General features: G+C 44.0%; 1 protein-coding gene across 1 annotated transcript in view; it reads right to left on the reverse strand.

The window, feature by feature from the left end:
- TRMT9B (tRNA methyltransferase 9B (putative)) overlaps positions 1 to 17,536 on the reverse strand; it is a 94,690-nt gene that overhangs the window by 54,418 nt on the left and 22,736 nt on the right. The gene's annotated exons all lie outside the window — the stretch shown is intronic.

Below are 17,536 nucleotides of genomic sequence, written 5' to 3' on the forward strand. Positions count from 1 at the left end.
TGTTTTTGACAAACGTTTTTGGCCTGATACGGGCCTGCCAAATGACAGCTGTTGCGATGTAGATGGCTGCTGCGGATCATCCTCCTCCGCTTCTGAGCTACTGGCAGCAGCACCCTCTTCCCCCAATGGCTGCCAATCTGGGTCAACAACTGGGTCATCAATCACCTCCTCTTCAATGTCATGTGCACCTTCCTCTGTGTCACCGTGTAAGGTGCTATAGCTTTCGGGACGGGGCACCATAGTCTCAGCCGGGTCAGATTCTGGCTCAGTACACTGCGAGGGCAATGTAGTGATCTGAGTCAATGGAACAGCATAATAATCTAGCTGTGGCTGTGCATCAGTGCACTCCATGTCCGATTCATCTTGTAAAGGGCAGTTAACAATTTCCCTTTCTAACCCAGGCACGGTATGTGTAAAGAGCTCCATGGAGTAACCTGTAGTGTCGCCTGACGCATCCTTCACTTTTGGTTTGGGTGAAGGACACAAGGAAACGTCTTGTTCCTGACCGAAAGCATCCACTGACGACTCGCTGCTTTTATATTTGGAACTTTCTGAAGAGGCAAAAGAGCTAGAGGCTGAGTCAGCAAGGAAAGCCAAAACTTTTTCCTGCTGCTCCGACTTTAAAAGCTGTTTTCCTACTCCCAGATAAGGGAGCCTTCGAGGCCTTGTGTAGTCAGAGGATGACGCTGGCTCAACACCTCGAGCCTTAGGTGCTATTGTGCTTTTGCCACCACCACCAGATGCACCACCACCACCATCAGTACCAGCTGGCAACCACTGCCCACGGGCTCTTCCACCAGACTTCCTCATTTTTTTGGAAAATCTGACCAAAATAACAAACGTTATATGGTACTGTAAAACAAGGTAGAAGGTGTATATAAACTTGTTGAGAATTTAAATCTCCCTTTTTTTTGGGAGACTGAACCAAAACTCAGGCCCAGTGTATATAACAATGCAATCTAAGTGGCAGAAAGTGGCTGGCTGACATACGACAAACTAACAGGACTGAAGTATATCCACTTTGTGACAATTCGAATCTCACTTTTTTGGGGGGAGACTGAACTAAAACTCAGGCCCTGTGCATAACACAACACAATGTAAGTGGCAGAAAGTGGCTGGCTGATATACTGCAAACTAACAGGACTGAAATATATCCACTTTGTGATAATCTGAATCTCACTTTTTTGGGGGGAGACTGAACCAAACCTCAGGCCCAGTGCATAGAACAACACAATGTATGTGGCAGAAAGTGGCTGGAAGATATCTGAAAAAATCCAAGGACTGTAGTACAATTTCAATCTCCCTACAATGATCTCAGGACAAGTATGGCAGCAATAAAAAGGACTGCTGCACACAAAAGTGTGGACAAATAAACAATATAACTGTGCAGAAAGGAGCAACAGGATTTTTGCTTTTAAAAAAGCAGTTGGTTTGCACAGCAGCGTGCAAACAGCAATGCAGCTATCAGGGAGCCTTATAAGGCAGCTTAATAAGCTACTAGATGATGTACAAAAATATAGCCTCCACTTTCCCTGCAAAAAAATGGTGGTGTTGGACAGTGGAAATCCCTACAGCACAAGCGGTTTGGGGGTTAATCTTACCTCCCTAACTATATCCCTTCTTCTGATGAAGCTGCAGCAACCTCTCCCTATGCTAAGATCGGCAGAAGTAAGATGGCGGTCGGCGTGCACACCCCTTTATAGCCCCTATGACGCCGCAGAAAGCTAGCCAATCACTGTCATGCCCTTCTCTAAGATGGTGGAGACCGAGACCTATGTCATCACGCTGCCCACACTCTGTGTCCTCCTTCATTGGCTGAAAAATGGTGCTGAACGCGTCATACAAAACGCGACTTTGGCGTGAAGATTGCCGACCTCATGGCCGATCCCACACTAGGAACGGGTCGGGTTTCATGAAACCTGACTTTGCCGAAAGTCAGCGATTTTTTTAATTTGTCCTATCCGTTTCGCTCAACCCTACTCACCACCTCTCGTGGCAGCCTGTTCCCTTCATTGATCACCCTTAATATGGCATCAAGACATGCAAATAGGGCTTATGGACAGGGATTGTTACCCTGAGAAAAACCACGTTTAGGCCATGTTCATATCTTCATTATTTGATCAGTATTTTACATCATTTGTAAGCCAAAACCAGGAGTGGGTGATAAATACAGAAGTGGTGACGTGTTTCTACTCTACTTTTCCTCTGATTGTTCCACTACTTATTTTTGCTTACAAATACTGAGGTAAAATACTGACCAAATTCACTTGTATGGAGCACGACGGCACTCCGTCTAGTGATTCGACCATTCAGAGGGCGCGGCATCACTCCATACAAATTTGCAGATGATGCAAAGCTATGAGGGATAGCTAACACTAAAGAAGACAGAGAAAGGATTCAGAAGGATCTAGGTAAGCTTGAACAATGGGCAGCAACTAATAGAATGGTATTTAACGGAGAAATGCAAGATTCTACATCTGGGCAAGAAAAATTAAAACTACATCCATAGAATGGGAGGAATAGAACTAAGCAACAGCATGTGAGTGTGATACACACAATGTCACCAAACAGCACAGTATCTGTAGCCCTATATACAGGCCCACTCACTGATTCCCCCGCAGGGATTAATTGAAAATTTGGGTTTTGGATCCTTTTTGTGATTTTTCTTGGCCTCTCTTTTGAGCTACTTGTGTACATATACGGATATTGTTAGCCAGTCAGTCATTTTATTTATTTTAATTGGTGTTTTTGCTTGGGTGTTCAGGTTTCTTATGGTGTGTTTGATTTATTTTGGTTCGTTTTTAATTTTGTGTATTACTTTTCAGATTCTCGTATTTATATATTCTCTCATATATACTACCAATTGGGTGGTGCAATCTGGAGATGACATCAAGAGGGTATTATGAGCCTGAGTACCTTTGGAGACAACATCGGGTTGCCACTAGGAGCCAAGTGTTTTGGAAATAACATCAGGAGGCGAATACCACTTCATTCGCGTTCTTCCGCTTGACTGTGGGGATTGGAGTGATTATGTGATGTCTTCCAGCCAATAGTTTAAAATACAATGGACTTCTCTTCCTGTTAATAGCCCCTAATGGACGATACCTGTGGACTCGGGTGGAATCTATAGTATGGTCCAATTTGGGTATGGAGAAGAAAGTGGCCCCTGTGTCCACTGAATGGATATTATGGAATTACCAAGGAACACTGTCCAAAAGTTTGCCGGACTGAAGAAAGCCATTGTGTTTTCCGGCGGCTTTCCAAACAAACGAGGGATGTAGTGTCATTGCCCTTCTTTTACAGTTTGTTGGATGCTTCTGTATGTGGGTGTCTCATGGGGGCGGGGGAGTCAATTAACTATCATGGCTTCAGCCCCATTTATGATAGTGGTGACTGTATATTGCGGCCCAATGGGAATGGAGACCCATCACTCACTTGAGCGTACCACTCTGAATTGTACAGGAGGTGATGGTGCGTTCTGGGACCCCGTCCTGCAGGGGGGGTCGCAGATGCTCCTCGCTGGTACTTTGTGCGATCGGTGTTTGGTTACTGCTCCGGTTAATAAGGTCCCGATAAGGACTCAGATGGAATTTATGCACCTTTTGGTTGAGTCATGTGTAGCAGTGGGCTAAGTATTGTACCATGTTTGTCAGATCTTTGGATAGGGGGTTGGTGACTTTCTGTCTATTTAACTACCTTAGCTATGGGGTTGGGAATGAATGGTTCATTTATCTCATCCATCCTCCAGCATGGCGTCATCAGCGAGCCACTTTGTGCACGCTGGATGGCTACAGCGGAGCTTGTATTGCGGTGTGTTCCCGAGTGAACCGGCCGCAGCGCGGACTCTGACAGACGGCGCCGAGAGAGATGGATTTAGGCTCACCACCTTCACTCCTTTCATCGGCTGATCATGTTTGCGTGGCGGCCAGGCTGGCGTATGACACGGGGATTGGACAGGTAGAGGGTGTCTCCGGGTGATGTACCAGAGACGGCCCCCTCCTCGTGGTAGGTGGATTAGGTTTTGGCGTTTGGAGCCCCTTTTAGGTAGCGGGTGGATGGCCTTCTCATGGCGATACTCTGAGTTCGGCCCCCCCTGTATGGGAGTGGTGGAAAGATGAAGGCACCTCTGTGTGACGCGCCGGAGACCGGCCCTTGCATTTAATTGGACAATGAGTGGTGTGTGTCCCGGGATGACGTGCTGGGGATATCCCCCAACGAGCAATCTGATAGGTTGGTTTTGATTTTAAATATCCCAAGTTGCCTGGCCTTAGACACGCCCCCTGGAGGAAGCAGATGCGAAATGCGCGTCGGGGTAATCAAGGTGCAGCGTGCCACGAGGCAGGACTATAGCGATACACGTAATATGTACCGGGCAGTTTGCCCATGAATTTTGGAAGGTATATGTTCATCAGATATACTACTAGTATGGCTTACATCATGAATAGCGGTTCCTGTCTAGAGATTTTTTGTTGTGGGTAGGAGTTCCCTTTGCCTGAGACTTTTTAAGTACGATATAGATCTTATGCAATATATAATGGCTTCCATTGTGCTTGATTGCTTGTGCAGAGATATTGGTTCTGAGTCTCAGCTATACCCTGCTTGTGCGGATTAACCCACTGATGAATGAGTGGACATTTTGTGCACTAATATATGGTCTCTGAACAGTTACCGTGAATAGATGTGGTAGTAATTTTGTAAAGCCACTGCCTGACTGTGGTATTGACCACAAGGAAATGTCCGTCTGACGATTATTAAGAAATTATAAAACTAATTAAAAGTTATATACCTGTAATTCCCGCTGCTTACTTTGATATAGAATTTTATCTGATTTTGAGGCACTGTTTTTTAATATTTTGTCATGTGTATGTTAATAAAGGTTTTGGTTTTAAAATTATACACTTTGTGACTGGGGTTAATTAACTTTACGGTCAATATGTTTACATTGAGTTTGGAGTGTGGCTCAATTGTAACTTGAGGAAATGGGTTGGTGCATTTTGTTTATTAAGAGAAAGGATTCAGAAGGATCTAGGTAAGCTTGAACAATGGGCAGCAACTAATAGAATGGTATTTAACGGAGAAATGCAAGATTCTACATCTGGGCAAGAAAAATTAAAAATACATCTATAGAATGGGAGGAATAGAACTAAGCAACAGCATGTAAGGCCGATTTCACAGGTCAGTGGCTCCGGTACGTGAGGTGACAGTTTCCTCACGTACCGGAGCCACTGACACACGTAGACACATTAAAATCAATGCATCTGTGCAGATATCATTGATTTTTTGCGGACTGTGTCTCCGTGTGCCAAACACGGAGACATGTCAATGTTCGTGGGAGCGCACGGATTACACGGACCCATTAAAGTCAATGGGTCCGTGTAAAACACGTACCGCACACGGACGTCCGTGTGCAGTCCGTGTGCCGTGCAGGAGACAGCGCTACAGTAAGCGCTGTCCCCCCCACTGGTGCTGAAGCCGCGATTCATATCTTCCCTGCAGCAGCGTTGCAATCCCATAGGGGTAAAGCCGCATATTCATTACGGTAAATGAGCGGCCCCACGTGACCGCTCATACAGTAGAAGGTGCGGCCAGGACAGGAAGCAGCGCCAGCCAGCGAGGGAGCCGGGTGAGTATTTTAACAACAGCGGGGGGGCGCACAGGGGGTGAGAGGGGGCTGGGCACATGGATATTTATTTTAAACACGATTATTCATATCTTCTCTACAGCAAACGCTGCTGCAGGGAAGATATGAATCGCGGCTTCAGCACCAGATGCTGGTGCGTGTGGTACCCAGCACGGTGCGTGTGGTACCCAGTGGGCACACGTGTGCCGCACGTGTGCCACACTGATGTGCCACAGAAACGCACCAGCACACGGACACGGATAATTCCGGTACCGATTTTTACGGTACCGGAATTATCTGGACGTGTGAGACTGGCCTGAGTGTGATACACACCATGTCACCAAACACCACAGTATCTGTAGCCTTATATACAGGCCCACTTACTGATTCCAAGATTGTAGACACCTGTGATGCTGGTTAGTGGACACACCTTGATTTAACCCCTTCAAGTCGCGGCCCTTTTTCATTTTTGCGTTTTCGTTTTTCACTTCCCTCCTTCCCTGAGCCATAACTTTTTTATTTTTCCGTCAATATGGTCATGTGAGGGCTTATTTTTTGCGGCACAATTTGTACTTTTGAACGACACCATTGGTTTTACCATGTCTTTTACTAGAAAACGGGAAAAAAATTCCAAGTGCGGTGAAATTGCAAAAAAAGTGCAATCCCACACTTGTTTTTTGTTTGGCTTTTTTGCTAGGTTCACTAAATGCTAAAACTAACCTGCCATTATGATGCTCTAGGTCATTACGAGTTCATAGACACCTAACAGGTTATTTTTTATCTAAGTGGTGAAAAAAAATTCCAAACTTTGCTAAAAAAAAAAAAAAAAAAAGGGCCATTTTCCGATACCCGTAGCGTCTCCATTTTTCGTGATCTGGGGTCGGGTGAGGGCTTATTTTTTGCATGCCGAGCTGATGTTTTTAATGATACCATTTTTGCGCAGATACGTTCTTTTGATCGCCCGTTATTGCATTTTAATGCAATGTCGCGGCGACCAAAAAAACGTAATTCTGGCATTTCGGATTTTTTTCTCGCTACGCCGTTTAGCGATCAGGTTAATGCTTTTTTTTAATTGATAGATCGGGCGATTCTGAACACGGTGATACCAAATATGTGTATGTTTGATTTTTTTTTTATTGTTTTATTTAGGATGGGGCGAAAGGGGGGTGATTTAAACTTTTATATTTTTTATATTTTTTTCATATTTTTAAAAAACATTTTTTTTTTACTTGTGCCATGCTTCAATAGCCTCCATGGGAGGCTAGAAGCTGGCATAGCCTGATCGGCTCTACTACATAGCAGCGATCATCAGATCGCTGCTATGTAGCTGAAATGCAGGTGTGCTGTGAGCGCCGACCACAGGGGGGCGCTCACAGTAGGCCTGCATCAGTAACCATAGAGGTCTCAAGGACCTCTATGGTTACCTTCCTGATGCATCGCCGACCCCCGATCATGTGACGGGGGTCGGCGATGACGTCATATCCGGCCGCCCGGCCGGATGCGGTAGTTAAATGCCGCTGTCTGTGTTTGACAGCGGCATTTAACAGGTTAATAGCGGCGGGTGAATAGCGATTTCACCCGCCGCTATTGCGCGCACATGTCAGCTGTACAAAACAGCTGACATGTCGCGACTTTGATGTGGGCTCACTGCCGGAGCCCACATCAAAGGGGGATTCACGGCATGCGCCGTACTAGTACGGCGCATGTCGTGAAGGGGTTAACATGTCCCTTTTGTCACATTATTTTCAGTGGTGCCATCATTTCTGTCCAGGCCTATTTCATGAGTTTTATTTTTTTAATTCTGTGGAAGCATGGTTGTAAAGCAATGTCTGACTTTTATTTGTTCATCTTCATAGATCTTTTATTTGTTATTACTTTTGTCAAATTCAAGTTATTTCTGTGACCATTTGGGGGGTTTTTTTGTCATTAAATGAGGGGTACCAACAATTTTGACCATGTGTGTATATAGACGTGATACCTTTCATTGTAATCCATCCTTTGATATTAACCCCTTTGCCCCCAAGGGTGGTTTGCACGTTAATGACCAGGCCAATTTTTACAATTCTGACCACTGTCCCTTTATGAGGTTATAACTCCGAAACGCTTCAACGGATCCTGGTGATTCTGACATTGTTTTCTCGTGACATATTGTACTTCATGATAGTGGTAAAATTTCTTTGATAGTACCTGCGTTTATTTGTGAAAAAAACGGAAATTTGGCGAAAATTTTGAAAATTTCGCAATTTTCAAACTTTGAATTTTTATGCAATTAAATCACAGAGATATGTCACACAAAATACTTAATAAGTAACATTTCCCACATGTCTCCTTTACATCAGCATAATTTTGGAACCAATTTTTTTTTTTGTTAGGGAGTTATAAGGGTTAAAAGTTGACCAGCAATTTCTCATTTTTACAACACCATTTTTTTTTAGGGACCACGTCTCATTTGAAGTCATTTTGAGGGGTCTATATGATAGAAAATGCCCAAGTGTGACACCATTCTAAAAACTGCACCCCTCAAGGTGCTCAAAACCACATTCAAGAAGTTTATTAACCCTTCAGGTGTTTAATAGGAATTTTTGGAATGTTTAAATAAAAATGAACATTTAACTTTTTTACACAAAAAATTTACTTCAGCTCCAATTTGTTTTATTTTACCAAGGGTAACAGGAGAAATTGGACCCAAAAAGTTGTTGTCCAATTTGTCCTGAGTACGCTGATACCCCATATGTGGCAGTAAACCACTGTTTGGGCGCATGGGAGAGCTCGGAAGGGAAGGAGCGCTATTTGACTTTTCAATGCAAAATTGACAGGAATTGAGATGGGACGCCATGTTGCGTTTGGAGAGCCACTGATGTGCCTAAACAGTAGAAACCCCCCACAAGTGACACCATTTTGGAAAGTAGACCCCCTAAGGAACTTATCTGGATGTGTGGTGAGCACTTTGACCCACCAAGTGCTTCACAGAAGTTTATAATGCAGAACCGTAAAAATAAAAAATCATATTTTTTCACAAAAATTATATTTTTGCCCCCAATTTTTTATTTTTCCAAGGGTAAGAGAAGAAATTGGACCTCAAAAGTTGTTGTCCAATTTGTCCTGAGTACGCTGATACCCCATATGTGGCAGTAAACCACTGTTTGGGCGCATGGGAGAGCTCGGAAGGGAAGGAGCGCAGTTTGACTTTTCAATGCAAAATTGACAGAAATTGAGATGGGACGCCATGTTGCGTTTGGAGAGCCACTGATGTGCCTAAACATTGAAAACCCCCACAAGTGACACCATTTTGGAAAGTAGACCCCCTAAGGAACTTATCTGGATGTGTGGTGAGCACTTTGACCCACCAAGGGCTTCACAGAAGTTTATAATGCAGAGCCATAAAAATAAAACAAACTTTTTTTCCCACAAAAATTATTTTTTAGCCCCCAGTTTTGTATTTTCCCTAGAGTAACAGGAGAAATTGGACCACAAAAGTTGTTGTCCAATTTGTCCTGAGTACGCTGATACCCCATATGTGGGGGGGAACCACCGTTTGGGCGCATGGGAGGGTTCGGAAGGGAAGGAGCGCCATTTGGAATGCAGACTTAGATGGAATGGTCTGCAGGCGTCACATTGCGTTTGCAGAGCCCCTAATGTACCTAAACAGTAGAAACCCCCCACAAGTGACACCATTTTGGAAAGTAGACCCCCTAAGGAACTCATCTTGATGTGTTGTGAGAGCTTTGAACCCCCAAGTATTTCACTACAGTTTATAACGCAGAGCCATGCAAATAAAAAATATTTTTTTTTCCACAAAAATTATATTTTAGCCCCCAGTTTTGTATTTTTCCAAGGTTAGCAGGAGAAATTGGACCCTAAATGTTGTTGTCCAATTTGTCCTGAGTACGCTGATACCCGATATGTGGGGGGGAACCACCGTTTGGGCGCATGGGAGGGCTCGGAAGGGAAGGAGCATCATTTGGAATGCAGACTTAGATGGATTGGTCTGCAGGCGTCACATTGCGTTTGCAGAGCCCCTAATGTACCTAAACAGTAGAAACCCCCCACAAGTGACCCCATATTGGAAACTAGACCCCTCAATGAACTTATCTAGATGTGTTGTGAGAACTTTGAACCCCCAAGTGTTTCACTACAGTTTATAACGCAGAGCCGTGAAAATAAAAAATCTTTTTGTTTTCCCACAAAAATTATTTTTTAGCCCCCAGTTTTGTATTTTCCCAAGGGTAACAGGAGAAATTGGTCCACAAAAGTTGTTGTCCAATTTGTCCTGAGTACGCTGATACCCCATATGTTGGGGTAAACCCCTGTTTGGGCACACAGGAGAGCTCGGAAGGGAAGGAGCACTGTTTTACTTTTTCAACGCAGAATTGGCTGGAATTGAGATCGGACGCCATGTCGTGTTTGGAGAGCCCCTGATGTGCCGAAACAGTGGAAACCCCCCAATTATAACTGAAACCCTAATCTAAACACACCCCTAACCCTAATTCCAACGGTAACCCTAACCACACCTCTAACCCTGACACACCCCTAACCCTAATCCCAACCCTATTCCCAACTGTAAATGTAATCTAAACCCTAACCCTAACTTTAGCCCCAACCCTAACTGTAGCCCCAACCCTAACCCTAATCCTAGCCCTAACCCTAGCCCTAACCCTAACCCTAACCCTAGCCCTAACCCTAGCCCTAACCCTAGCCCTAACCCTAGCCCTAACCCTAGCCCTAACCCTAACCCTAGCCCTAGCCCTAACCCTAGCCCTAACCCTAGCCCTAACCCTAGCCCTAACCCTAACCCTAGCCCTAACCCTAGCCCTAGCCCTAACCCTAGCCCTAACCCTAGCCCTAACCCTAGCCCTAACCCTAGCCCTAACCCTAGCCCTAGCCCTAACCCTAGCCCTAACCCTAGCCCTAATGGGAAAATGGAAATAAATACATTTTTTTTTATTTTTCCCTAACTAAGGGGGTGATGAAGGGGGGTTTGATTTACTTTTATAGCGAGTTTTTTAGCGGATTTTTATGATTGGCAGCCGTCACACACTGAAAGACCCTTTTTATTGCAAAAAATATTTTTTGCAATACCACATTTTGAGAGCTATAATTTTTCCATATTTTGGTCCACAGAGTCATGTGAGGTCTTGTTTTTTGCGGGACGAGTTGACGTTTTTATTGAAAACATTTTTGGGCACGTGACATTTTTTTATCGCTTTTTATTCCGATTTTTGTGAGGAAGAATGACCAAAAGCCAGCTATTCATGAATTTCTATTGGGGGAGGCGTTTATACCGTTCCGCGTTTGGTAAAATTGATAAATCAGTTTTATTCTTCGGGTCAGTACGATTACAGCGATACCTCATTTATATCATTTTTTTATGGTTTGGTGCTTTTATACGATAAAAACTATTTTACAGAAAAAATAATTATTTTTGCATCGCTTTATTCTCAGGACTATAACTTTTTTATTTTTTTGCTGATGATGCTGTATGGCGGCTCTTTTTTTGCGGGACAATATGACGCTTTCAGCGGTACCATGGTTATTTATATCTGTCTTTTTGATTGCGTGTTATTCCACTTTTTGTTCGGCGGTATGATAAAAAAGCGTTGTTTTTTGCCTCGTTTTTTTTTTTTTTTTCTTACGGTGTTTACTGAAGGGGTTAACTAGTGGGCCAGTTTTATAGGTCGGGCCGTTACGGACGCGGCGATACTAAATATGTGTACTTTTATTGGTTTTTTTTATTTAGATGAAGAAATGTATTTATGGGAATAATATTTTTTTTTTTTTTCATTATTTTGGAATATTTTTTTTTATTTTTTTTACACATTTGGAAAATTTTTTTTTTACTTTTTTACTTTGTCCCAGGGGGGGACATCACAGATCAGTGATCTGACAGTTTGCACAGCACTCTGTCAGATCACTGATCTGATAGGAGTGCAGGCTGCTTCACAGTGCCTGCTCTGAGCAGGCTCTGTGAAGCCACCTCCCTCCCTGCAGGACCCGGATCCGCGGCCATCTTGGATCCGGGGCTCGAGCAGGGAGGGAGGTGAGGAGACCCTCGCAGCAACGCGATCACATCGCGTTGCTGCGGGGGGCTCAGGGAAGCCCGCAGGGAGCCCCCTCCCTGCGCGGTGCTTCCCTGTACCGCCGGCACATCGCGATCATCTTTGATCGCGGTGTGCCAGGGGTTAATGTGCCGGGGGCGGTCCGTGACCGCTCCTGGCACATAGTGCCGGATGTCAGCTGCGATAAGCAGCTGACACCCGGCCGCGATCGGCCGCGCTCCCCCCGTGAGCGCGACCGATCGGCTATGACGTACTATCCCGTCCAGGGTCAGATAAGCCCAGGGCACCTCGACGGGATAGTACGTCTAAGGTCACAGAGGGGTTAATAAAAATGACTCATGAAAAGTATTACGAGGCTCAGACAATGCATTGAAAACTGCAAGACTTCAGAATTTTATTTAAATATATTTAATGGCATGGAATACTAAAATAAAAAGCACCAAAAATTATGATACCCATAAAAAAAGAGCTTTTCATTTAATGTCATGGCTAACACCATCAATCCCACGCTCACTGTACAGAATACAGAAAAGTACAATTAGTGTTTCAGGCCACGATTTAATTACGAGCTCCAAGATGTAGGTCTTTGAGTCACTAACGAGGTGAAAAGGTTACCCGGTAGAAGCTATCATGTCTTCCCTGGTGTTGTCTTCTATGGGTAAAGCAAAAGCTCTGTTTGCACTCATTATTTATATCTCATCCAGAACATTGCTGAGAGCTAAACAATAAATCAATGGACGGCATGAATGAGAAAAGCACAGCAACGCCTACATGTCCATCAGAGGAATCTAACAGGGCAATCAGGAAGCACAAAAGGAGCCATGTATTTATAGCGAACATTCATGAAAGATTTATCGCCACATACTGCTCATGTCCCATTACGGCCCATACGTATTGCCGTGGTGGTAGCGTTCTGCTCATATTCGGAGGCTGATAGTAGACATGGTTTATCATCATTACAGATCCTAGACCTCTTTTGGTCACTTCATGGTTAAAATGATTATTAATAAATCTATAGAGATACTAATATGCATTATTACAATATTCACTACAACAACGCAGCAATGCACCGGATGACAGAAGCTGACGAAAATATTGTCCGGGCACAACATGTCTCATGGCCGATCTATTGGATGGGTCATCAATATAAGATTGATGTGAGTGCCAGGTGGTAGACCCCCACCGATCTGATATTGATGATGCATCCCCTGATAGGTCATCAATATATTGTGACCGGACAACCTCTTTAATAATTGGTTTGGATAAAGGCACTTGAGGAAAGTAGAGGAATGGCACAGTGTGGCCAAGCATAACCCAGGAGGTCCAAGAAAGGTAATAAAAAGGGAGCAACAACCTGTGGACTTTAACATTTACTCTATGCCATGTTCACATACATCTCAGAATGTTTCCAGATTTAGACATAAATCCACAACACATCTATGACAGAATCTAGTCCACATGTGTTACTTGCAGATTTCATTGTGGATTTGGCAGAGGATCTCACCCTATTCCATTAGAGAGCATTGAATAGGGTGAAATCTGCTACGTAAATCCGTGCAGGAATGAGCAGGCTACAGATTTGATATAAGTACTGTGATCTTATTTTCATACAGATTTATTTCCGCAATTGTCAATTGGATGTTGTAGGCCCCATTAACTTATATACTGTAGCGGCCATATGCATGGGATAGCTGTTGGCCAACTATCTCTCCCAACTCCCCCAAATAACAGAACAATAGGCTGTGTCTTCAATAGCCCGAGGGGGAAAAAGTTGCTGTTTATCCTATTCCCCTTGAAATTTTGAATTGCTCTTTATCTCCAGCAATATCGTCTGTTGGGGAGAGTGGTGAAGCCCCCTACTCATCACATGGCTGGTTGGTTCTGCCAGCATTCGTCTAAGGGTACCGTCACACTATACGATTTTCCTACGATCACGACCAGCGATATGACCTGGCCGTGATCGTAGGTAAATCGTAGTGTGGTCGCTGGGGAGCTGTCACACAGACAGCTCTCCAGCGACCAACGATGCCGAGGTACCCGGGTAACCAGGGTAAACATCGGGTTACTAAGCGCAGGACCGCGCTTAGTAACCCGATGTTTACCCTGGTTACAAGCGTAAAACTAAAAAAAAAAAAAACAGCACATACTTACATTCTGGTGTCCGTCAGGTCCCTTGCCGTCTGCTTCCCGCACTGTGACTGCCGGCCGTAAAGTGAAAGTGAAAGCACGTCACCGCTGTGCTCTGCTTTCACTTTACGGCCGGCAGTCACAGTGCGGGAAGCAGACGGCAAGGGACCTGACGGACACCAGAATGTAAGTATGTGCTGTTTGTTTTTTTTTAGTTTTACGCTTGTAACCAGGGTAAACATCGGGTTACTAAGCGCGGTCCTGCGCTTAGTAACCCGATGTTTACCCTGGTTACAAGCGAACGCATCGCTAGATCGCATCGCTAGATCGCTAGATCGGTGTCACACGATCGACTAGCGATGCCAGCGGGAGATCCAGCGACAAAAGAAAGTTCTAAACGATCTGCTACGACGTACGATTCTCAGCAGGATCCCTGATCGCTGCTGCGTGTCAGACACAGCGATATCGTAACGATATCGCTGGAACGTCACGAATCGTACCGTCGTAGCGATCGAAATGGCAGTGTGTGACGGTACCCTAAGGTGTAAAGGCCTTTAGACGGGGCATCTGAAGGCCATCGGTATTATGGAGGTCACTTGGATTGTAAGAGGAATCCGTGACTGCTGCCAACTGTCCAGGGCACACTAGGAACCTACTACCAGGAACATTGGGTCAATAATACAGTACCATATTAACCTTTCACTGTTACTGTAAAAGTCAGAAGGACGATAAAACCTAGGATTTACCGGTCAATCTGGACATTCACCGAGGCCGTCGGTAAAAGCTCAAAATGAAAAGTAAAATTGGACTTTTATCGGTGAAGTCTTGGTAAATGTTAACATTTCTCAACAGCGTTGGTAAAAGTCAGTTGTATTCCATATAAACGAACGATTTTGGACTTTTACCTGGGTGAATTGGTAAATCTTTACATTTACCAGCATGTGTTGGTAAAAGTAACTTTGAGTCACAGAATTCTGACTCTGACCAGCAGATGATGGTGGTAAAAGTTAACTAAATGCAATTTCTGACTCTGATGAAGGCCTTACTCTTATTACATTTATAAAAACTTTGAACACTGTGTCCTCCATTTCCTCGCCCGCGGTGGCTTACACTTTTTATTACACCCTTCTCAGCTACATTTACCAAGAAGCCGTGGTAAATGTGCACATTTACCAACAGCGCTTGGTTAAAGTCAGATGTTCCATCTTCACACCAGATATTTGTGACTTTTACCAACGCTGTTGAGAAATGTTAACATTTACCAAGACTTCACCGGTAAAAGTCCAATTTTACTTTTCATTTTGAGCTTTTACCGACGGCCTCGGTGAATGTCCAGATTGACCGGTAAATCCTAGGTTTTACTGTCCTTCTGACTTTTACAGTAACAAATACATCAGAAATGTTTGCCCACCCATGCCATACACAGCAAAGATTCAGGAGACCGCACACGCCTTTATCACCTCTATAGTGAGTGGTTTCATATTAGAAAGGAAAAGATGCAATTATCGAGGCTGCAGGGAACGAAACACAAGGCCAATTTTCTCCCATGGTAGAGCTACAATACAGGTCCTTCTCAAAAAATTAGCATATAGTGTTAAATTTCATTATTTCCCATAATGTAATGATTACAATTAAACTTTCATATATTATAGATTCATTATCCACCAACTGAAATTTGTCAGGTCTTTTATTGTTTTAATACTGATGATTTTGGCATACAACTCCTGATAACCCAAAAAACCTGTCTCAATAAATTAGCATATCAAGAAAAGGTTCTCTAAACGACCCATTACCCTAATCTTCTGAATCAACTAATTAACTCTAAACACATGCAAAAGATACCTGAGGCTTTTATAAACTCCCTGCCTGGTTCATTACTCAAAACCCCCATCATGGGTAAGACTAGCGACCTGACAGATGTCAAGAAGGCCATCATTGACACCCTCAAGCAAGAGGGTAAGACCCAGAAAGAAATTTCTCAACAAATAGGCTGTTCCCAGAGTGCTGTATCAAGGCACCTCAATGGTAAGTCTGTTGGAAGGAAACAATGTGGCAGAAAACGCTGTACAACGAGAAGAGGAGACCGGACCCTGAGGAAGATTGTGGAGAAGGACCGATTCCAGACCTTGGGGAACCTGAGGAAGCAGTGGACTGAGTCTGGTGTGGAAACATCCAGAGCCACCGTGCACAGGCGTGTGCAGGAAATGGGCTACAGGTGCCGCATTCCCCAGGTAAAGCCACTTTTGAACCATAAACAGCGGCAGAGGCGCCTGACCTGGGCTACAGAGAAGCAGCACTGGACTGTTGCTAAGTGGTCCCAAGTACTTTTTTCTGATGAAAGCAAATTTTGCATGTCATTCGGAAATCAAGGTGCCAGAGTCTGGAGGAAGACTGGGGAGAAGGAAATGCCAAAATCCCTGAAGTCCAGTGTCAAGTACCCACAGTCAGTGATGGTGTGGGGTGCCATGTCAGCTGCTGGTGTTGGTCCACTGTGTTTCATCAAGGGCAGGGTCAATGCAGCTAGCTATCAGGAGATTTTGGAGCACTTCATGCTTCCATCGGCTGAAATGCTTTATGGAGATGAAGATTTCATTTTTCAGCACGACCTGGCACCTGCTCACAGTGCCAAAACCACTGGTAAATGGTTTACTGACCATGGTATTACTGTGCTCAATTGGCCTGCCAACTCTCCTGACCTGTACCCCATAGAGAATCTGTGGGATATTGTGAAGAGAAAGTTGAGAGACGCAAGACCCAACACTCTGGATGAGCTTAAGGCCGCTATTGAAGCATCCTGGGCCTCCATAACATCTCAGCAGTGTCACAGGCTGATTGCCTCCATGCCACGCCGCATTGAAGCAGTCATTTCTGCCAAAGGATTCCCGACCAAGTATTGAGTGCATAACTGAACATTATTATTTGATGGTTTTTTTGTTTGTTATTAAAAAACACTTTTATTTGATTGGATGGGTGAAATATGCTAATTTATTGACACAGGTTTTTTGGGTTATCAGGAGTTGTATGCCAAAATCATCAGTATTAAAACAATAAAAGACCTGACAAATTTCAGTTGGTGGATAATGAATCTATAATATATGAAAGTTTAATTGTAATCATTACATTATGGTAAATAATGAAATTTAACACTATATGCTAATTTTTTGAGAAGGACCTGTATGTAATTTATGTCCTCCTGAGTGAACAAGACGGAGCCGACGGGAACACGAAACCAGCAATTCTTTATTATGTACCATTCTTATATCTAATAAATCTAGTGAATATTAGTGTTATTGCTTCTCTGGGCAGCTACAGACATTTCTACACGTGGCTGTCATGGTGGACCACCCTGTTACAGTGCCTGTAGGGAAGGCCTTATGTACACCGCCATATTATGTCTCCATGTAATACCAAGCAGCACTTGGTCATTACCCATGGAGGCACTTTGGAGACTGTCGAAGCACCAGATGGTGGATTACTAGCTGCTTAGTACTAAGGATTTGGAGGGATCTCATGGGTCCCCTGTGCTGCCTCCTGCATGAGGCCTCATCCAAAAACGCACTCAAGCACAATCAATATTGTGTTTTGAAAGGAATAATAGCTAGTAAGATCTTCGAGTTTTAAAATGCTGAGAAATATGAGAAGGATGTCCCTCCTGGACGTGATTACAGGATCTAAAACCAGTAATTTGCACATAAAAAAATAGCTTTCTACAAGAAGTAAATGCGTGCCCAGA

The sequence above is a fragment of the Ranitomeya imitator genome, chromosome 1 (genome assembly GCF_032444005.1).
Source record: "Ranitomeya imitator isolate aRanImi1 chromosome 1, aRanImi1.pri, whole genome shotgun sequence".
In the NCBI taxonomy this organism is placed as follows: Eukaryota; Metazoa; Chordata; class Amphibia; order Anura; family Dendrobatidae; genus Ranitomeya; species Ranitomeya imitator.